Source organism: Nicotiana tabacum, chromosome 15 (genome assembly GCF_000715075.1).
Source record: "Nicotiana tabacum cultivar K326 chromosome 15, ASM71507v2, whole genome shotgun sequence".
In the NCBI taxonomy this organism is placed as follows: Eukaryota; Viridiplantae; Streptophyta; class Magnoliopsida; order Solanales; family Solanaceae; genus Nicotiana; species Nicotiana tabacum.
Window position 1 is genome coordinate 111,074,230 of NC_134094.1, and position 24,457 is coordinate 111,098,686.

A 24,457-nucleotide genomic window follows, 5' to 3' on the forward strand; every position below is an offset into this window, starting at 1 on the left:
TTCAAATGCCTATATTACTTATAGAATAATGTTAATAACTCCTATTACCGTTGTTTCAGCGAAAAAAAGTGTTTTAAAATTAAAATTGATAAAACCTTACCTAAGATCAACAATGTCTCAAAGATATTAAATGAATTAGCTATATTGTCAATTGAGAAAGACTTATTAGAGAAATTGATTATAAAAAACTAATAATAACTTTGCATCTAAAAAAAGTTAGAAAAATAGATTTCAAATAAAAATAAAAATAAAATTATTAATAAAAAAGTTAAGCCCCTCGTAAAATATGGTTTTAGGCCACGAAATTGGTTGCGATCTTTTATATCTTACCCTCTGCTGTTTCTTGTTGAAATTGATCTTGATAAAGTAATAACAGTTATATATCTCGATTACTTATAAGTGGTTTTAACAAGTTTCACTCGTTTGGTTTTGGATTATTCAAATGGGAACAATATGGTATTTGAACAAAATCAATGACACTGCATATGACGGGAACATATTTCCTCTATTTGTAACAGAACAACTACATTCTTGCCGAAGAACTTTGGTATGCAATAAGCAATTCTTCTTAAATCTCTATTTTAAGAATTGACCCTGTTCACTTTAATTCATGAATTTATGGAAAGAAAAGTGTTTTAATGAAGTTTTTAGCTGTTTATCACTTTTTTTCAAGAAACCAGAGACTCATGAGGATGACAAAAGATCAAATGTTTATTCGTTAAGAATTGACTCAGTTCACTTTTTTTCATGAAAAAGAAAAGCATTTAAATGAAGCTTTTTGCTGTTTTACTCACATTTTGTACAATGATGAGCTGTATGCAGAAAGGAAAAAGATTGTTCCTAGAAGTTTGATGAAAGCTGTGGTGAGGCCCGGTGGTGATGAATCAAGACCTGCTGAGGCTGATCAGATAGTACTTTTGTATTTTATTTTCTCAATTACTACCTTCATTCCGGTTTATGTGAACTTATTCCCTTTTTGGTCCGTTCCAAAAAGAATGACCCATTTCTAAATTTGGAAATAATTTTGCTTAAACTTACAATTCTACTCTTAATGAGAAGCTTTTATAACCACACAAATACTCTGGGACGCTATTTGAATTGTTTAGGACCACAAATTCCAAAAGTTTTATTTTTTTTTAAACTTCGTGCCCAATCAAACAGGTTCACATAAATTGGAACAGATGGAGTATGTGCTTCTGAAAAACATATGCAAGTTTAAGTAGGACAGAGGTCATTTTGCCTAAAAAGTCTAATATGTCCTACGAGACAACATTCGGGAGAAGTACAGCAATAGCACTTTTAAGTCCGCTATTTAAAATATATTCACAATTTACAATATATTTAAATATTAGCCAATGCATCCAAATTTCAGGACTAAGTATCCTGAATTTTTGAACTACTAATTTGAAATTCAGGACTAAGTGTCCTGGATTTCTGAACCACTAATTTAAAATTCAGGACATAATATTCGAATTTAAGGACATAATTTTCGAATTTTACGACACGATGTCCTACTAATTTAAAATTCAGAAAATAAGATTCGAACTTCAGGGCACAATTTTCGAACTTTAGAACACGATGTCCTGAAATTTGAATTATGAGGTTTAAACTCTAGGACGTCGTGTCCTAAAATTTGAGTGAAATTGGTTAATCTTTAAATACATCGTAAACTGTGAATATATTTTAAATAACATGCTTAAAAGTGGCTACCTGATGTCACATTCACCCTATTGTTATGGGCTTCCCCTACAACAAACTCAGTGGCTATCAAGAAAGGGAAAATTACATCTTACAATCACTCTAAAAAAATAATAGTTGTCAATATATATATTGTATATTTTTATATATTTGGCAAGCAAATATAATTATTTTTGTCCAACGGCTAAATGTGTAACTTGCATATCAAGAAATATAGAAGTTCATCGTGGCTATCATGTCTATGGATAACTAATTTTTTATTAGATTTATAATTTATATATATATACATAGAATAACATAGTAGATATCCCGTCGAGAAATTGACCACCTCATGTATGATGTGATTATCGCATATTAGCATCATTGTTATGAATTTCATAATTACTTAACAAAAAGAAAATAAAAACTACTTAACGAGTAAGCTTGGACTAAAAAGATGGGCTTAAGCACAATTCAATATGTTTCTGGCGTATGTTTTGACAACAGAAAATGAACAATTAGTAAATATAACTTGTCCATTTTCTAACATTTGAAAGCATTCATCAAATTTGATCTGGCCTAATGATCTTTATTGAACTAGCGGTAGTTGACAAATTAATATTTCTAATCCTTCATTAAAAATCGTTTTATCAATATAGAATTTAGAAATTTTGGACATCTAGGCTAACTTTGCAAACGTCTTGTCCCTCTTTTTAATTAACAGGTGATGAAAGGGAAAAAAAGTTATATTCCCTTCATTTGAAAAGTAAGATTGATGTTATGGATGTTTCTAATAGAATACTTTCCTTTTAAAATACTTATTTTAATTTGATTTTTTTTTTCTTTCTTGAACCGGAGTAAAGAGTTAATACAAAAAAACAAATAGGAATCCATGCATATTTGGCTTTTCCCTATTACTACATCATTCCTATCAAGTTTTATCCTGAAAATATACTTTCTTTTTTAAACTTGAATATGAAGCCAACTTTTAGAATTTGTCCTTGCGACATGCATGTGGAATCAGTGCATTGGTCACTTCAGAATTTGGATTTTCACTTTTATCGCTTTGCATTATATATATTCTTTATTATGATTAGCCATATCAATTTAAATTTAGCTTCCTCTCGAAGATAATAAGGGAAATAATGATGTGCATCTTTTGACTTCTACGTGGTCCTAGTACTATTTAATATTATTGTACACTATGAATCAGTACTAGTTGATTAGTTGATATATTCCAAGCTGCCATATATTCTCATATGAAATTATAACAACTTTAGAGTCTCGTGGAATTGACAACACGAAAAGACTTTCTCTACACGTAGGAGTATAAGAAATAAGTAACGAAGTTCACGGTATATACTCATTAATATCTTATAAATATCGTCGCTAATTAGCAAATATTTATTGCTACTCCTATTTAGTAACAGATAAAAACAAATCCTAGGTATTTGGTGATGAATTAGCAAAAAACAAATCCATGCTAATAACTCTATTGTTGTAGTGTTATGACAAATTGAATATAAACTATATGAATCCAGGAATAAAATATAATGTGTTCAAGGTTGAATTAAATAAGGATTCAAAACGCAGTTATTTTACTACTTTAATTTTCAGAAAATTTCACTAACTAATATATAAGTATATATATATATATATATATAAAAGGTTTAATTGGGTCCACTTCTATCAATATAGGTCCGTCTCTTATTGAAGACCAATCAAACAATTACTGCAATATACAATACTTGTTAGTAGGGGTGTACAAATGAAACCGATAAACCGCACCAAATCGATAATCCGAGTCAAATCGAGGAAAAAAAATACGACTAAGGTTTGGTTTAATTTAGTTTGGTATTGGGTAAAAAAAAAAACCCGACCATAATTGGTTTGGTTTGGTTTTAACTAAAAAAAGTCAAACTGAAATCAAACCAACCCGACATTACATGTATAAAAGTTTTAAATATATTCACTACATGAAAATATTTATTGCAGTGTAGTTTATAAATATTTCTTAAACTTTTTCATAATTCTATCTTTTAACGTATTATTTCAAGTTTGGACTTATAATTTTTGAATGCTCCAATATATTTTATAGTCCATAAATGTTAGTAACTCAAATAAATCCCAAACCAAAATCAAATCGATATTAATGCCAACAAAAAATATTTAATTCAATTGTACTCGGAATGACAATAGTATTGGATATCTATTTTTTTTTAGTTTTTTCATGATTTAGATAAAATGTATAACTTATTTTATTTTTTTGTGTATTTTAGTCATATAAATAATAGTACTTATTAGTCGTACTTATTTTAGCAACTTAGTAATTTTAGATTATGTTTATTTTCATTATGGCTTATTAATAATATTTGTTATATGCGATTTTATTATTTTTATTGTTGAATATTTTAATATATACAAAGCCATGGCTCATCTCATATTTTATGTTATTTTCTTGAAAAACATCTTATATAGTTATCTCTTACCAGGATTAAAGAAATATTTGGAGCACAAATTCTTTGTTTTGTGCTATGAAGACTTTATGGTATAAAAAAAACCAAAAAAAAATCGAAAATCCGAAAAAACCGAGATCAAAACCCGACTTGTATTGGTTTGGTTTGGTTTTTAAATTTAATAACCCGACACAATTGGTTTGGTTTGGTAATTGAAAAACGCGAACCAACCCGACCTATGTATACCTTGATAGTTCAATTGTACTGCTTTATGAAAAATTGACTCAGAATTTGGAGATAATTAGAGTCACAATCTTCACTTTAGACAGTGTCCCTCAAAATCTCATATTTTCCTTCCTAATTATATAAAAGATGTTGACTATAGCCCTAAGAATACCAGATATTTTACGTATAATAGTTACTTAAGTTTTGTACTAAAGTCTATGAAATAAATAAAACGTAAAGCATCTGACAATTCGGTTACCTCTTTCCTTATCCGAATATAAATCTTAAAAGAATCACTATAAGTTGATCGTAAATGCCCTATATTAGATTCTTACTACAACTTTTCAACAATACATTTCTTTCTAGTCCTTTTTAATGCCTATATAAAGGGCTTCTAATCAATTCTATCTACAACAGAAAGCAGCTAAGTTTATATATCTTCTTTATATACTATTCAGTCAAGTATTTCAAAGAATTAGTTAATACATGGCACCTCAAGTAGAATTTGTTAGGAGTCTAAGCAGAGATCTTGGACTTTCCTTTTTAGAAGGTAGAAAGCGAAGGCCTTCTTCTAGTCCGCAAAGGGTTGCTGCTGCTTCTGCTGCTGCAGATCAAGGACCAAAACAAGCTTGTGTTTATAGATATTATCAACATTCTGATGTTGTTCAGGTTAATCCAGTTTCTGCTACTGAGGAGAGAGTTTTCACCAGTAATTATGAAGTCACTCAAATGCACATTCCTGAGAGAAAACCAATTGCCTTGGCTTATTAATTAAGTTAATTAGGTTATTTGAGCTTGTTAGCTTTTAACTTATAATATGTACTATAGCTTATTATGTAATCTTAACTGAACTTTTTAGTCAGGTCAATTATGTAGTTTCTACGCTCCCTCTTTCTTTTTTTTTTTTCCCCCCTAGCATAGTTAACAAGGAGCAGAAAAGACTTTGAGTGACCACTTATCCGTTGGGCTATTCCCTTGAGGAACTATGTATTTTTCTAATTTCTGCCTTGCTACTTTGGTAAATCAGTCTCTGCTATAAGTTTGAACGTGAAAATTTGTCTCTAATATTTTACACAAGTAGCCGGCCGAATTCATTGTTTACTTTTCTTAGCCGGTACATATATATATATATGGCAAGAAGGCCTCCTGGCCACTTGAACTTACAACCGCTTGTCATGCCGGTAAATAAACTTTCAAAATTCTCATATGAACACTTCAACTCGAGAATAAGTTAACTAATAAATACATCCGACAATAGAATCATAGCGCATGCATTATAATTTCACAAACGTGGCAATCTAGCCAACAAAACACCAATTAAAACCTGTCACGTGTAAGGCGCGAAAACACACTGAGCACCAACTATTTCCCATTCTTTTTTGACCTAAAGACCCTAAAATACTCAAAATTAATTTCATTTTCAGTCGTCTCTCTTTCTCATAGAACTCTGCATTGTTAATCGTCTGCTCAAATGGAGTGAACGATTGTCATAGGATTTTTCGCCTAGTAGATCATCTGCACATTGTGTTTATGTTTCTTTCAAGATCGGTCCCAAAACAAGAATTTGTTGGGTTCGTGTACCGTCAATTTCTCCTTCACCAGAAACGTAGAAGTCATTCAAGGTCCGATTGTAAAGACGAAATTTTTGGTTATTTTCTTGTATTTTTATGCGTTATTGATGATGTTTTATATGATAGATATGTTTTGTATGCATGCTATGGTTCTTTCGTTATTAGGGTTTAAAATTAGGGCTTTTTGGAATAACACACTAAATTTTTTTTTTTCTCTGAATTTGTCGGTTCCATGGCTGATTTGGCATATAGGGTTAAAAAATTAGGGCTTTTTATCATATCAAAAAATTCTGTCTCTTAAAGTGATAAAGTTAGGATTCTTTTCCCGTATCTGATTGTTGTTTTTCAAAGACATGTTCAGACAATATTGTCTTTTTTTTTGAATATTTTACTGATTTGGACTTACCTTATTTTATTTTTATAGGCGTAGTGAGGCAAGATGGTTGTTCTTGTGAAATAATAATTTCACCATCAGGGACAACTGGTAGCTGGCCCATTAATGAGGTATAAAAATGGTACAACATGGCCTACTTTTGTAACTACTGATACGGGTGAACTGCATGTTATTCAATTCAACAAATAGGCAAATGATATGGGATACTTAGATGTGGAGAAATTTGCATGTCAAATCAATAAAAAAGGACCATTTCGATTTATTAAGTATGATGCTGATGTGTTAGAATTCTGCAAAGACCTTCATGATGGAGATTTTATTGATGTTTATTTATGTCACACAATTAATATACCATGTGTTAATATTGAATTGGATGAAATATTATGTAGTGGTGTAGACCCAGTGATATTATATATGACCAAACAAGTGGCTTTAGTGAAGTGCCACAAAGGAAAACAAGTAGAGCTAATGCTAGGGCAATAAACTCACGTACCAATGATATAAATACTGATTGTTTCACTGAGGGGAAGGGTAAAGGGAGGGCTACTGATATAGAAGCGTCTACTGAGGATGAGGGGGAGTTCTACAACTTTCATCTAGCCACATATTCAGATTGTGATGAATTTGAGAGTAATTCTGAGAGTGGGGATGTTGAATATGAGGGTGTTTCTGTTGATGAGGATACAAATGAGTCACTTTATGATGCTGATGAGGATGTTGTTGGAGAGACAAGTGATATAGTAGCTGACCTTATTACTGCTAGATAGACCAAAGTAAATCAGAAGAACTGGAAATAGAGATCTAGTAATGTTAATGTAGATGAGCTACCTAGTGTCCTAGAAGACATTAACCCTAGATTTGAAGACATTTACAAGGACAAGACTGCTAAATATGCGCAAGCAAATTGGGAGGGGATGAGCAGTACCTAGACAGTTCAAATCCAGGAAGTGAGGATAGTATTGATGATGATGTAGATACAGATGATGAGGTGCAGACCTTCCTCCAAGAAGATACAGTAGAAAGATCTACTTTGATCCTAACTATAAGAAAATTATTTTTCAACTGGAATGTTCTTTGAAAATGTTAGATAATTTAAATCTGCTTTATAAGACTATGATGTACAGAAGAGAGTTTAGTTAAAGTTGAGGCCAAATGAGAGGAATAGGGTCAGGGCAACATGTTTGAACTATAGTAGATATAGATGGCATATTTTAGGCAGTTTACAGGGCCTTACACAGAACTTCATTGTTAACACATACTACTTTGTTCATTCATGCTTCCTAGTCACAAGGAACAAGCTTGCTAACACAGCTTGGATATTTAAACATTACAAAGATAAGATCATTAATCAGCCTGGCATAAAGCTTAATAAGTTGCAAGAGTTGATAAGGATTAAGTATAGTGTGTATGTAGGAAAATAATATGTGCCAGGGCTAGACAGAGGGTAATGGGTAAGTATTTAGGTGATTACAAAATAGAGTTTGCTAGGATTTATGATTATGCTGACATGATAAGAACTACTAACCCTGGCAACACTGTTGTGGTGAGGACTTCCAAAGAAATAGAACCTGGTAAAGAGGTCTTTGTGGGGATATACATTTGTTTACATGCTTTGAAAACAGGTTGGTTAGAAGGGTATAGAAATATAATTGGCTTTGATGGTGCATTTCTGAAGGGAGTATGTAAAGGTGAGTTATTGTCATGCATTGCTAATGATGGTAATAACCAGATATACCATGTTGCTTGGGCAGTGGTTGAGAAAGAGACCAAGAACAGTTGGTCATGATTTTTTAGGTGTCTAATGGAGGACTTGAAACTGATAGAATATGAAGGTGAAAGACTAACAATTATGTCTGATATGCAGAAGGTATGTGTATTATTTTAATCTTATTTTTTTACTTTAATACTTAAGCTTGCATTATATGAAAACCAAATGTTGTATCTGAATTGATGCCAAATGCTGAGCATAGAATGTGTGCAAGGCACATATGGAGCAACTAGAAGAAAACCTGGAGTGGTGAGGAAAGAAGGAAGAAATTATGGGGTTGTGCAAGAGCTTCATTTGAAGCATTTCTAAAGATTAAACTAGATGAATTGGCAGAATTAGGTCGCAATAAAATAATAGAAGACTTGCTTAGATATCCCAAACAGTCATGGTACAGGACCTTTTTTAAAGACTGTAGTAAGTGTGATATTGTGGAGAACAACATGTGTGAGACCTTCAATAGTTGGATACTTACTTCTAGGAACAAGTCAATCATAACCATGTTGGAAGAGATCAGAGTTAAGGTAATGGAGAGGATGACTAATATGAGAGAATTTTCTACAAAGTGAAATTCTGATATATCTCCTATGGCAGTGGGGTATATTGAAGAGCAATCTATAAGAGCCACTAAGCATGAATATAAATAGAATTGCGACACTGGATTTGAGATCCAAGATGGAATTTACAAGCACATAGTTAATTTTGTAAAGAAAGAGTGTACTTGTAAAATGTGGCAGCTGAAAGGCATACCCTACTCCCATACATTTTGTGCAATTTTTTTAAAAAGGTATGGCACTGCTGACTTTGTTGAGCATTGGTATAAGAAGGAAACATACCTCAAGGCATTCAATTATTACATTCCGCCTATGACCAACATGGAGATGTGGCCTCCAACTCAAAACTCCAAAGTTGAGCCTCATGTAATTACTAAGATGCCTGGTAGACCTAAGAAACATAGATAGAAGGCTCAAGATGAACCTACAAAGAAATTTGGTAAGAGATCAAGGAAGGAGACACCAATGACATGGTCTCATTGCAAGACAATAGGGCATAACAAAAAAGGTTGTGCAATCCTGGTAAGAAACAAATACTCTTTATGCTTTAAGTGTTTTTAGTCCATTCTTGAATTTTTTTATATTCTGGGTATTTTAGAAAGGGCAAAGTTCAACTGCTGGTGTTGGGAGAAGTACTGCAAATGCCCAGGCTACTACAGCTGCATCAGGAGGTCATTAAGGTATTCCTGATGTTGGTGGATCTTCAACACAACAATCTGGTACTACTGCAACAACTAGATCTGCAACACAAAGAAATTCCGAAACTACTACTGATGGTGGATCACGAACACAAGAATCTGGAACTACAGAAGAAAGATCAATGACTCCTCAAGAAATTCTTAGAACTTTAGATGTAATGCCTAATAAGTGGGGATTTTGACTACTTATTAACGAATTTTAACTTTTGTTTTAGTCTAAAAACTTTAAATTATGCTCCCAGAACTAATAAAATTTTAAATAATTGCAGGAATGCTGGAAGCTGGGCTCCCGAGATGAAATCCGACTCAAAGAGGAGTAGTCCAAGCACAAGGTAATAAAGGGCACAGAGGCACACAATGTGCGGTCCGCATAAGAAATTTTGCGGCCACAGAAGAAATTGCAGACCGCATAATTTTACCTGCAGTCGTAAACAAAGAGGGAAAATTCAGCAGACATTTATGAAAATTGCGGTCCGCACATGAATTGTGATGTCGCAAAAGATAGGCTAAAGGTCAAGATCAGAGAGATTGCAAAAAAACCAAGTTCAGAGCTTCAGAGAATTGTTGACCGCACAAGATTTGTGCGGCCACAGAAAATTATCTTGCGGTCGTAGTTCTAAATCTGCGGACCGCGAAAATGTTGCCTCGCGGTCGCAATTCAGAATTGTGCGGCCGCAGAATCCCAGCTCCTGCCAGATGAAGAAGTATTCGAACCGCACATGGAATTGTACTGCCGCAGAACCTCCCGAGAGGCATTTTTGTCCGAAATTTTTAGACTTGCATAAATAGAAGAGTTTCACGAAATTAGGTCAAGTTTTAAACATTAGCAATTACTGTAGCCGTTTTTCTTTGCCTATTTTGGAAGTTTACTATATTTTAGTGTATTTTACAATAGATTTTTTTATCTTAAGCTTATATTATGAGTTTAATTAGTCTTTCTTCTTCTTTTTCTTCAAACCCAAGTATGAATAGCTAGATTTTTACTAAGGTTGTGACCCAACCCTAGTGTGTTAAGATTATGGGTAATTAAATTAGTACTTGTTTATGATTGGGTGTTAATTATTTAGCCTAGTTTATGCTTTAATTTGAGGAATTAATAGTTGCAAATATTAGTTCATGCCTATTTGACTTAGTCTCTTCTTGAGAAAGAGAGACCTAATATAGGATAACTTGGCTAACAAGAAATTTGGGTCAATTGAGAGATTGATTCACCTAATTAAAGGGTTCAACTTAGAGATAGTAATAATCCGACTTGAGCTCTTATCAACTGTTTTGTGTGATACCCATTTGGTCTTAAGAAAGTCAAATTGGGCAAAACCACTCTCTCACGGGGAGGTATTGAGTGGGTAATTTAAAGTTGATAGCTATAATACACTAGTCAACAGAACAAGCATTAAAGTCTTTATCCCATTAGGCAAACACCTAGGCAATGGTCACAACCCTGAGCTTTTTATCAATTTGAAAAACCTCAAAAATAATTATCCTAGTATTCTTTCTTTATTCTGCAATCTTTAGTGTAAAATTAGAAATAGAAAACAAACTTTTTTGTGGAAGTGCAAATCAAGATAATTCAATCACGCGCATTAAAATATATACCCCTAACTCCCATCTTAGCTCCAGTGGCGAAAATAGAAATTTCTCCAAGGGTGTTCAAATTTAAAAAGAGTAAAAATAATTTACGATAAATGGTGTTCAGTATGTGTTATATACCTCTAAAACGTAATATTTTACCTATGTACACGGTGTAATATTTTGACGAAGGGTGGTTAGTTGACTACCCTTATAACCATGTGGCTTCGCCACTGCTTGGCTCCATATGGATTCGACCCCGACTCTTAGTTGGGTTACTATTGTTGATACCCAATTTTGCCCTCATATTTTTATAAATATCCTATATACTTTTAAAATATAATTTCTGCATCATCATCAATTTACAAGAGTCATATAAGTATTTTATGCAATTTCTCATAATTTTTGAGGTTTTAAAATTGATTTTTCTTGCATTTAAATTACTCAAATTTTTATTAATTACTCCTTCAAATTATTTTGCGATGAATTAATCATACAAATTTATTATTTACACCTATATATGTGCCTTACAATATTTTACTTCATTTTATATAATTACATCTGCATTTTTCAACTACTTACGCAATTTTGCAATAATAGCCTATAGTCTATACATAACTACATTATTTGCACCAAAATAGTATTTTATATTTTTATAATGTTAAGCTATTATTTTCAATTATTTTACCACATAATTAGTATTTTTATTATTTATAAATTATTTTAAACATTTTTCGTGTATTTAATTGTATAGCCCAATATAGGGCTAATTTTGGACTAAAACTGGGCCCAAATCAGCTGGCAGATCTCCATTAAACCCCCCAGTAGCCCAAACCAAAAAATTCCTTCATTTAACCCGGTCATGATCCGTTTTAAACAACCCGCCCCACTCCTTCTTAGATCTCAGTCGTTGATCTCAGAGATCAACGGGCCATAGACCCCCTCTCCTCTTTAATTAACCAAACCCAAACCCTAAAGACCCATTCCCCATCTCTGCTGCCCTTAAATCCACTCTACTCTCGAATGTTCTCTCGTCTCTAAAAGAAACCTTAGCAGCCGCCTCTAATTCTCTCCGGTTCCAACCTAAACATGGAATCAGTCTATGATTTACTTGCCTATTTTGAGGTATTACGATGGTGTATACACGCTTGTGGCGTTACTTATAGTTCTTACCTTATTTTTGGCAGGAACTATCTTCCGAGATTTGGTTTGGTCGACTCGAATGTTGTGGATATTTGGACGATGTCGCGTCTGTATACATTATACAAGGAAGGATCTTTGATTCTTGGTTCGATTCTCATACACCTGGACCCAACTAGGGTTTGATAATCTCCTTCTCCTTTGCCGATTTCAATTGCATGCAAAATATTCTTTCCTTCTTTGTGTTTGATTGATAATTTTTCATGTTTACCTACTTAATTTGAACACTATATAAACCCCTCCCCTAATTCCCTTTAGAGAGGACTTGGTCACTAAAATTTACCACTATTACTCTCTTATTCTCTCATTCTATATTGTTCTGGACTTTGGCTCTTGGCCGGCTGAAAGCCAAGGCCACCAGAATTTGACTGGTTGATCCTTTCTTAATGCGAGCACTGCCCGGGGTTTATCTGAAACCCTTTGGAACTCTGACGCACTAAGATTATTTTGGTCTGTTGCTTTCTATTGACGTTTGAAGTACCGCTGAGACTGTTCTACCTGTTTATTTGTTTGCCAATTGATAGCTGGTAAGTTCTTTTACCTTAGTAGTTCATCTTTTTTCGTTTGTGTTCATATTCAGTGTATTTATGCTACTGAGACTTTTGTGAATCAGTATGTTCCTATGCCATCTATGTTTGTAACCTTATTGTCTCTAAAGCTGTTTTGTGATTCTAAACTCTTTTCTCGCATTTGAACTTGCCTACAATTCACAGCTCTGACATCTGCCTATTACATGTGTTCAGTATGAATGATTCTTGACTCTCTTATGCATGTTTACCCTAATGTGTGTGTGTTAGAATGCTTATTACCTACTACTCTCCCTGAGATTATCCCCTACTTTGTTCTGCATCCTTATGATAGACCAACTTATGTGTTTTAATGTATTTGATACTCTATTGTGACCAATTCTTAACTGTGATGTCAGCCAATTGTGAGCTTTACTGTATGTTCCATGCTTAGTTCAATCATGTGTTGTTTAAATATACTTATAGTATATAAGGTGAAATGCAATATTCAGCCTTTATGTGACAATCTAGTTCTTAATGTGTCTTTGCCTATTGAGAATTTTGGCTTTACTAAACATGTTTAGCCTGTTATGTTATGCTGATATTTGTTGTCAATCCTAGTTTGCTTTCCTACCCTGTCCTGCATTGTTATATCAACCAAACTCATGTTTAGGAAGTAATTTAGTCCATGTTTAACTTGTTACTCTTCAAGTCCTGCTGTCTATGAGGACATGTTATTATGCATTTGTGATTCTATTGTGTGTTTGCTGACTTGCTTAATACTGCATTCCTTAGTACCAGTCAAGACCTTAGGAATAAGTCTTACAACTGACCTTCTTTCGCTACACATGGCCAAATAGTATTTAGAATTGATGCTTGTTTCTCCTACTGATGAAGTTTGATGTTGTCTCTTGTACTGTGATTAAAGTTCAGCATGATAACTTTCTTTTGCTAAGTAATTGCTCGATCATGAACCTGTTCTGTTATGTTGTTTTCACTATGCCTTCATGTTAAAACTTTCATGTGAATGCTATGCTCTATTTCACTCTATTAGATTTTCATGTGTCTAAAGTTCTTTAGGCTAATTCTGAATCATTTTACTTTTGAAACTCTTTGAAATAGTGACCCTTTAGCTTTGTTTTTGAGAATACAAGCATGAACCTGCCTTGTAGACTTATCAGTATTTCATATGATCTTATCTATGTGCTTTGGCTAGAACTGTTATTAGTTATAACTTTAGGAGTTAAGTGTGACAACTTGTTTAAATTAATCTTGCGAGTAGTATGTCATCTTCATGGTTAAGTTAGGCACTCATTTGGATAAACAAGTTATTCCTTGGGCCTAGTGTTGGGCCATATGTGTTGTTGGACCTGGGTACTTGATTCAGGAAGATTCTACTGTCCTTATGAGCCTGAGATTTGGGTCTGTTGGTTGGTAAGGCTACTAAAGGCCCAGAAATTCGCTGGGTTATTTTATAGTGGGCCTGTACTGTTTGATGGAGGCCCGTACTTATTTCAGTCTGTATTTCTATCATATTTGGCTTGCATTATTCCATTTGGGTTGTAATAACTTGTAATAATGAATAATTGGGGATATAGTGAAATTGGGGAATGAATGTGCTTTGTTCTTGCATAAAGGATAGAAAACATGCCTATAAGGTCTGTGTGTTATATTCGATATTTTATTTAACATGTCTTATTTGTTATTTCGTGCACTAATAGAAGTCATGTCTCTAGGAATTGCACACACCTCACCTAAAATACTTGCACACTATCTTAAACCTGCTACTAATCGCCATACTTATGTTTAGACAGCATGCCTATAGGATGTATATGCATTTTTTCTAGCTTGCATGCCTATAGGACTTCAGATGGTTAATCAAATTACTTTTATTTTTGGTGTACTGTCTATATAGATATCATGATTATAGGACATTAATCTCTTAATCAACTGCTCCCGTCATTTTATTACACTTCCATATAGATAGCATGCCTATAGGATTAAGTATGATAAAAGTGAACTCAAATGCCCTGTTAGAAATCTCATCTACTGTTATTCGCCTGGAAGGCATACCTATAAAATCAAACGTTTGTAACTCCTAGTTTCTAATAGCCTTCACCGCCCATTGAGTAAACAACTTAGAAATCATGTCTATAGGTTTGTAATATTTGTAACCTGCAAGCTAGTTAACTTGGAACAGCGACACTTCCTGTGTGACACCTGAAGTCAGTCAACTAGAAATCTTGCCTATAGGAATTTTACATTGATTACTGAGTTGTAAAGACCCGATCAGTTGTTTTGAGCTCTAGCACATCATTCGGCAGTTTGAGGCCATGAGCAGCTTCACTTCAAGTATTATTACTGGTACGTGTGGTCGGAATTGAAATTTCTGAAGTTCGGAGTTGATTTGAAAAGAAAGTTCTCATTTCAAAAGCTTTAAGTTGAAAGAATTGACTAAGGTTAGATTTTTGAGTAAACGATCTCAGAATTTGGATTTAAAGGTTCCAACATATTTGTATGATGAATTCGGACTTGGGCATATGTCCGGATCGGGTTCTGGATGACCCGAGAGCATTTCGGCGCCTATTGTGAAAGTTGGCATTTTGGAAGAATTTCATAAATTTGGGTTGAAGTGCATTTCAATATTATCAATGTCCGTTTGGAATTCCAAGTCTGGAAATAGCTCCATATGGTGATTCTGGTATTGGGAGCATGTCCGGAAGTGGATTCGTAGGTCCATAGGTCATTTTGGAGTCATTTGATTAAAGCTAGAAATTTGAAGGTTTTGGAGAAGTTTGACCGGAAGTGGACCTTTTGATATCGGGGTCGGAATCCAATTTCGAATGTTAGAGTAGGTCCGTAATGTCAAATGTGACTTGTGTGCAAAATTTGAGGTCAATCGGACGTGATTTGATAGGTTTCGGCATCGAATATGGAAGTTTGAAATTCTAAAGTTCATTAAGCTTGGAATGGGGTGCGATTCATGAATTCGACGTTACCTGATGTGATTTGAAGGCTCGACTAAGTTCGTAACGTGTTTTGGGACGTGTTTGTATATTTGGTTGAGGTCCCGAGAGCCTCGGGTGGATTTCGGGTGGTTAACGAATCGAATTTGGAATTTGAAAAGAGGCAGCTGATATCTGGTGTACCCGCACCTGCGAGGATTTAACAGTAGGTGCGAAAGGCGCAAAAGCGACATTAGAGTCGCAGGTGTGGAGCAGGGTGGCCAGGTGAAGGACTGTAGGTGTGGAGCCTTTGGCCGCATATGCGCAAGCGCAGAAGTGAAAAGTGCCTCGCAGAAGCGGAAGGTTTCTCACACCTGCGAAGTCGCAGGTGCGACTACTTGACCGCAGGTGCGAGGTCTTGGTTGGGCAGTGAGGACTGCAGGATCAGAATTTGGACCGCACCTGCGGAGCCGCAGGAGCGGCTATTAGACCGCAGGTGCGAAGGTCGGGCTGGGCAGAATGCTTTTAAGCGGGGTTTTGGCCATTTTTCTCCCATTTTCATTTGGTTTAGGCGATTTTGAAGAGCTTCAAGGGGAGATATTCAGCAAGCAACTCAAGGTAAGTGATTCCCACTTATTATAAGTTAAATACATGCTTTGTATAAGGATTTAAGCATAGAAATTAGTATAAATTGTGGGGTTTTGGTAGAAGACCTAGAATTTGATATTTTTGGATTTTGACCACGAATTTGGACATGGAATTGGGAATAAATCATATATTTGAGTTTATAAGGTTATGGGTAATAATTATCTTTAAAAAAATTTGGGATCCAGGCGCGTGGGCCCAAGGGTGATTTTTTCGACTTTTCGAATGGAGTTGGAAATGGTTGTAAAGTGAATTGTTATGTGCATTAAAGTATATTTTCATTGGTCTGCACATTGTTTGGCTAGTTTTGGAGCGTTGGGCATCGGTTTGAGTTTTTTGAAGGGCTCGGAAGCCGGTTATAGAACTTCAGAGCGAGGTAAGTCTTCTTTCTAACCTTATAAGAGGGAATTATCCCCATAGATAAAATTAATTAATATATGCTTCTAATTATGGGGGATACGTACACACGAGGTGATGAGAGTCTGTATGTAGCTACTAGTTATGCCTATGTCCGGGTAGTCTAGGTTTACATCATGCCTTGTTAACATTGATGTCGATTTATGTTATTGTTTGCCTTGAGAAGAAGCAAGATTGAGGTTGAGTAATAATTGTCTTGAAAGAATAGAAATTTGAAGAATTTAAAATTTAAAAGGTTTCATTTGAACTTCGTAATTTCGAAAAGAATTGAGGAATATTATAATAGCTTAAGGAATCTATGTGTAACCGCGTCGCATGTATGCTTCACGAGCGAGGTAATTTCCTTAAAAAGCTTCAAGTTGAATTTCCCTTATTTTGAAAAGAATCAAGAAAGAAATATGATTTAAATGTTAAACATATATTTGGCCGCGTCGCAGGTATGATTCGCGAGCGGGGTATTTTCTTAAATTTATATTTGACCGTATCGCATGTATGATTCGCTAGCGGGGACCACGTCGCATGTATAATTCGCGAGTGGGGAAATTTATAGATGCATCTATGGTTCGCGTCGTTCGACCCTCGGCAGTGAACAGTTTATTTTTATTGTTGGATCGGGTCGTACGACCTCGGCATGACTTGTGCATGATTGTATTAATTGCTTCGAAAATTATAATAATTGATATTACCTCATTGGCCTGAGATATAAACTATTAAAATGATGAAAATAAATTTGGAAAATTTCTTGTTAACAAAAGAATTGTTTACTTATTTCATGATATTGGGCTTACAGTCGTTCTACGTGATCCATGCTTAATCATATCATTGGTATATTAACTATAGCCCATAGTAAGTGTCCGAGTCGATCCCTCGTCACTACTTTTTTGAGGTTAGGCGAGATACTTACTGGGTACGCGTTGATTTACGTACTCATGCTATACTTGCTGCACATTTTTGTGCAGGTACACATATGTTTGGCGGCCTTGCGGGCGCAGAGGCGCGATTATGGCAGGGACTTAGGTGAGGTGCATTCTTTACGACGATTCGCAGCCAACGGAGTCTCCCTCAGAGTATTGTATTTTTCTTTTCCTGTCCAATTTGTATTACGGACAGCTGTTGTATTTTATTTTGCATTCCTAGTTAATGCTCATGCACTTGTGATATTGGGTTTTGGGAGGATTATGGGTTGTGCTGTATTGGAAATTTTAAAGATATTATTATTTATTTTTTGTAAACTTCATCTTTTACGATTTAAATTGAAGGAAAAACATGATTTCAAAAGTAACAAAAATGAGAACCTAATTAAGTATTTATTGTTGGCTTGCCTGACAGTGGTGTCCGGCGCCATCACGACCTTTATGAATTTTGGGTCGTGACATGAGTAGTTCAAATCACATGGAAACTATGCCTATAGGTCTGGAACAATTTAACATACCAAATCTGCTTATCTATAGTTGTCCATTTAAATAATATGAACATCACTAGTGTAGCTATAATTGTCTGCCTAATTGACGGCGTGCATCCGTGTCTATATGAGGAGGTGAATTTGAGCCTTTGGTGTTGATTACATGCAGTCCTACTTGTTTTGAATGCGCGATTAGTTTTATCATTTTGAGAAAACTAGGTAAAGTCTAGAATCATCCAAATAGAGGTCCAAAGCCTCTTGGACCACAGGTACGGGATGGGTAGTGCACGCATAGGTTACGGTTTAGAGTTGAATTAGAGCGTCTATAGGTAACTACTTCAACATAGTAATTGAGTAGCAGGAGATGATAGTTTGTGCCCACTGAATAATATGAGTAACTCCTTACCTTACGAGAGTTGCAAAGTATTATTTATGTTACACGGGGTGATCCTTTAGGCTAAAAACTTTTGGAACTTAGGACCCCACCTTTTTATTTATCCATTTGTTATTCGCACTTAGTCATCTAACATAGATTAATGTAGTTGTAACCTTGTAATCATTTGTACCGACTCTCAGGTGTTATGATAAGACTCTTCGACTTCTACGTTTTCCTTTGTTTATTCTATCACCTAGCCTAATCATATAATCCACATAATTTAAAGTTTGGTCGTGACCCACAGTTGTGGACCTCGAAGAGTCCCTAACACCTTCTCTTTAAGGTAATTTGAGACCTTACCCTATCTTTGGTGACACAGACTAGTCAAACAGAATTATCTGCAAATAGGTGCTCTAATACACCTTAAAAATCGTTAGGTGGCGACTCTTCTCTTTTAACACCTCCTTAAACCAGTTGTTACACATCGAAATCCGCTTTCGCGAGAAAACGGAGCGCGACAACTATAATTGCAAATGACTGTTTCATACCTTTTAAGAGGTGTGCATTTGGATGCGATCAATTTTTGGCGTCGTTGCTTGGGAGTTAAAAACGGTGTTAGCTATATATTTTGGTGTGTTTTTGGAGTATCATTTTTTCCTTCCGTGTTACTAACTTGTTTGAGAAATCGTAGGTAAAACCATGGCAAATAATGATCTCGGAAATATTGCTTTGGGGGATATGGACATTGAGGATGACCAAGTGAATGAGGTTCCTCTTGAACCTCAAGCCAATAGAAGAGGTCGAGTACCTCATGAAAATATGTTCGTTCCACCCCCACGTCCACCATGAGCGGCTCCACAACGGGTGTTACCCAATGAAGGATATGCAAGTACAATAGTCCCTCCTTAGGGTGGGCAACTTTCAAATCACCAACGTGATGCTCACTTTGCTAGAGCAATGAGGTTTCTTTACCGATGCTCCAAGTCAAAATGCATACAAATATTTAAAGGGGTTGGTGGACACTTGTTGGGGGAGTAAGCAAACAAATGTCTCCGAGTATGCACTGAGGCCAAGGCTTTTTCCCTTCTTTCTACGGGGGAAAGCTTTAGATTGGTTGGAATGTTTGCCGAACCATTCCATTCACACTTAGGATGAGTTGGCAGAAAATTTTATTTCAAAGTTCTTCTCTCCGGGGTACATGGCTACACTTCAGGATGAGATTTTGGCATTTAAGCAGAGCCCAATGGACCACTACACGAGATATGGGAGCAGTATAGAACAATGGTCAAGGAATATCCCAACAACGATATGACGGAAAATATGATTTAACAACCCTTCTATCGCAGGATTAACACAACCAACCAATGTATGGTGAATCAACTTGCTGGTGGAAATTTTATGGATACGCCTTATGCAGAGGCGTGTGAGATTTTGGATGAAATGGCGGAAACATCATCGTCGTGGAAATCTTGGGCTAATGTTCCACAAGGTAATCCCAACGTGATCCACCTTCACAATGAGTTGCATGACCATGGGCAAGCCATCACTGAATTGACTACCACCATGAATCAACTAGCAAAGGCTCAACTTTAACAAGTGCAACATCGTGAGCAAGTCAATGTCATGGAGGGAGTGAACATGATGGTGAACAAAAGAAGGACCAAGGGTCCGCAAGTGCAACATCGAGTGGAGCATTATGTGCAGGAAGATAGTAGGTTTGATCAAAGATAATTATTACAATGAACAAGAGGAGGAGGTGCAATATGTGAACAACTTTCAAGGGCAACGAAACAATTTCCAAGGCCCAAATCAACAACAATGGCGACCTCAAAACAATCAAGGCAATTGGAATTCTAACAACCAAGATAATTGGAGTGGTGGAAACAAACAAAGAAATTGGCATAACAACAATCAAGGAAATTGGGGGGGGGGGTAATAATCAAGGTGGATGGAACAATAACCAAGGCAATCGGGGGTCGGGTTTTCAAAGGCCCCCGATGTATCAACAATCGAACAACTCACTTCATTATCCTTCCCATGGTCCTAGTTCTTCAACCAATGATATGGGACATATTGAGAACATGTTTAAGCAAACTATGAAAAAGAATGTCGATTAGGATGCTCAACTTGCCTCACACAACACATTGATCCGCAACTTAGAAATTCAAATGGGGAAAATCTCTCAAGCTCTCAATTTTCATACTAAGAGGGCACTACCAAGTGACACGGTGGTGAACCCAAAGGGTGGGAACAATACGGGGCATGTCATGGCCGTTACTACAAGAAGTGAAAGAGGTGGGAATGCACCCACCTCAAGTCAAAGGCAACTTGTGGATGATAAGCAAGTGGTACAAGAAGATTAGGTTCCGAACAATGTGGTGCAAGCAAATGATGAAGTTCGGATTGATATTGATGAGATGTGGAAGAGACTCAAGAGGATGTGAACCCGTCTAGGGATCACATTATTGACATACCGAAACCGGTAGTGCAAATGGCTAAGCCATCATTGTCTAAGCCTCTATCTCCATATCCTTAAAGACTTGCCAAACAAAATGGCGAGAATCAATTCAAAATGTTCATTCAAATGATGAAAAATCTCTCAATCAATGTGCCATTAGTTGAATTTTTGGAACAAATGCTCGGTTATGCAAAGTTTATGAAGGATCTTGTGACAAAGAGGCGGTCAATGAATTTTAAAACTATCAAGGTCACTCATCAAGTGAGTGCAATCGTGCACTCAATGGCCCCTAAAATGGAAGATCCCGGTGCTTTTACAATTCCTTGTACAATTGGAAGTGTCAAGTTTGCTAAAGCTCTTTGTGATATTGGGGAAAGTATCAATTTGATGCCATATTCGGTTTTCAAGACCTTGGGAATTGGTCAACCAAGACCCACCTCTATGAGATTGCAAATGGTTGATCCCAACCAAGGCCTTTGGGAGTGATTGAAGATGTCTTGGTTCGTGTTGATAAATTCATTCTTCTGACAGATTTTGTCATTCTAGATTGTGAAGTTGATTATGTGGTGCCGATTATTCTTGGAAGACCTTTCCTTGCTACAGGGAAGGCTCTTTGTGATGTGGAAGCCGGAGAACTCACTTTCTGGGTGGGTGATGAAAAAGTGGTATTCCATGTGTGCAAGTCTATGCGGCAACCAAATAGCAACGAGGTATGTTCTTTTGTGGACTTGGTGACCGATATTATTATTGATGATACAAGTGCCACAATCAATGTTGGTGATATGTTGGAAGTCGTCTTGCTCAATTTTGATGATGACGAGATGGATGGCATCATGAAATATGTGAACTCTTTGCAAGGAATGGGGTCGTACAATTATGCACCCCGGAAACTATCCTTGGATCTTGAAAATAGGAAAACTCTGCCTACAAAGCCTTCAATTGAAGAGCCTTCTACCTTGGAGTTGAAGCCATCGCCTCCACATCTTCGGTATGAATTTCTTGGCCCTTGTTCTACTTTATCGGTTATTCTTTTCTCTTGTTTGACTAACGTGCATGTATATTCTACATTGGCGGTGCTAAAAAAGAGTAAGAAGCTATTGGGTGGACATTTGGGGGATAAGCCCCGCATTTTGCATGCATAAGATCAACTTGGAGGAAGGTGCCAAACTATCTATTGAATATCAAAGGAGACTAAATGAGGCTATGCAAGAAGTTGTCAAAAGGAGATTATCAAGTGGTTGGATGTCGAAGTTGTCTACCCCATTTTCGATAGTTCATGGACTTCTCCGGTTCAATGTGTCCCAAAGAAGGGGGCATGACGGTGGTCACCAATGACAAGAATAAATTGATTCCTGCAAGAGCACTGACTGGTTGGAGAGTGTGTATGGACTATTGCAAGCTCAACAAAGTCACAAGGAAGGATCATTTTACACTTCTTTTCCTTGACCAAATGCTTGATAAGTTGGCCGACCGTGCTTTCTATTGCTTCCTTGACTAGTATTAGGGCTACAACCAAATACTTATTGCTCCAGAGGATCAAGAGAAAACAATCTTTACATGTCCCTATGGTATTTTCGCCTTCAAGCGGATGCCATTTGGTTTGTGTAATGCATCGGTGACTTTTCAAAGGTTTATGATGGCTATATTCACGGACATGGTGGAGGATTATCTTGAAGTTTTCATGGATGACTTCTCGGTGGTTGGGGATTCCTTTGATAATTGTCTTGCAAATTTAGATAAAGTATTGGCAAGATGTGAAGAAATGAATTTGGTGCTCAATTGGGAGAAGTGTCATTTCATGGTTGAGGAAGGCATTGTCCTCGGCCACAAGATCTCAAAGAATGGAACTGAAGTTGATAAGGCAAAGATTGATGTGATTTATAAACTTCCACCTCCAACTTTGGTAAAAGGTTTGCATAGTTTCTTAGGCCATGCGGGGTTTTACCGGCGTTTCATCAAAGATTTCTCTAAGGTGGTGAATCCATTATGCAAGCTTCTTGAGAAAGACGCTAAGTTTAACTTCAATAATGATTGCGTTAGAGCCTTTGAATTGTTAAAGTTCAAGTTGACAACCACTCCCATCAGCACCACTACTAATTGGAGTGACCTTTTTTATCTCATATGTGATGCTAGTGACGTAGTGGTTGGGGTTGTTTTGGGGCAGCGCATCAACACGATTTTTCATCCGGTCTACTATACTAGTAAGACCATAAATGATGCCCAAGTCAACTATACAGTTACGGAGAAAGAGCTCCTTGTCATTGTGTTTGCAATTGAGAAGTTTCGCCAGTACTTGATGGGTGCAAGCGTTATTGTCCATACGAATCATGCGGCACTCTGTTATCTTATGAGCAAGAAAGATTCCAAAGCTCGGTTGATAAGATGGGTGCTTTCGTTGCAAGAGTTTGATATTGATATCCAAGATAGAAAAAGTAAGTGAAAATCAAGTGGAAGATCACTTGTCTCGTTTGGAGGAAGAGGGGAGGCAACATGATGGCCTTGAAATCAATGACTCCTTCCCCGATGAGCAACTTTTGGCCATTTCAATGAAGGATTGCCATGGTTTGCGGATCTAGTAAATTTCCTTGTGTGTGGAATCATCTCGGATGAGTCTCTTCAAACCAAAGGAAGAAGCTCAAACGGGATTGTCAAGATTATTATTAGGATGAACCATACCTTTTTTGGATTTGCACAGATGGGTGATTAGAAGATGTATACCGGAAGAAGAGCAAGGTGAAATTCTTGAGGCTTGTCATTCTCCGCCATATGGTGATCACCATGGTGGATTAAGAATGATGGCCAAAGTGCTAAGTTGCGGTTTTTATTGTCCCACTCTTTACAAGGATGCAAGTGATGTAGTGAAAAGATGTGATGAATGTCAACGGGCCGGTGGAATCTCGAAGAAAACTGAAATGCCTCTCACTACCATTTTGGAGATTGACATCTTTGATGTGTGGGGTATTGACTTCATGGGTCCTTTTATGAGTTCTTGTGGAAACACCTATATCTTGGTTGCGGTAGATTATGTGTCTAAATGGGTTGAGGCAGTTGCTCTACCCAACAATGAGGCGAGAAGTGTGGTGGCGTTCTTGAAAAAGAATATTTTCACAAGGTTTGGCACTCCGCGGGTTATCATAAGTGATGAGGGGTCGTATTTTTGCAACAAGGCTTTCGACACCTTACTTAGTAAGTATGGTGTTACTCATAAAGTCACGACTCTTTATCATCCACATGATAGTGGTCAAGTGGAAGTCTCCAACCAGGAGATAAAGAGTATTTTGTCTAAAACGGTGAATGCTAATAGGACAGATTGGTCTAAGAAGCTTGATGATGTATTATGGGCCAATCGGATGGCTTACAAAACACCTATCGGAATGTCACCATACCGGTTAGTGTTCAGAAAAGCTTGTCATCTTCCGGTGGAACTTGAGTACAAAAAAATGTGGGCTCTAAAGAAGTTGAATCTTGATTGGGATGTAGTCGCTAACTTGAGGGTTGCACATTTGAATGAATTGGATGAGTTCTGGTATCATGCTTATGCAAGTTCGTCCTTGTACAAAGAAAAGATGAAATATCTTCATGACAAATACATTTGGAAC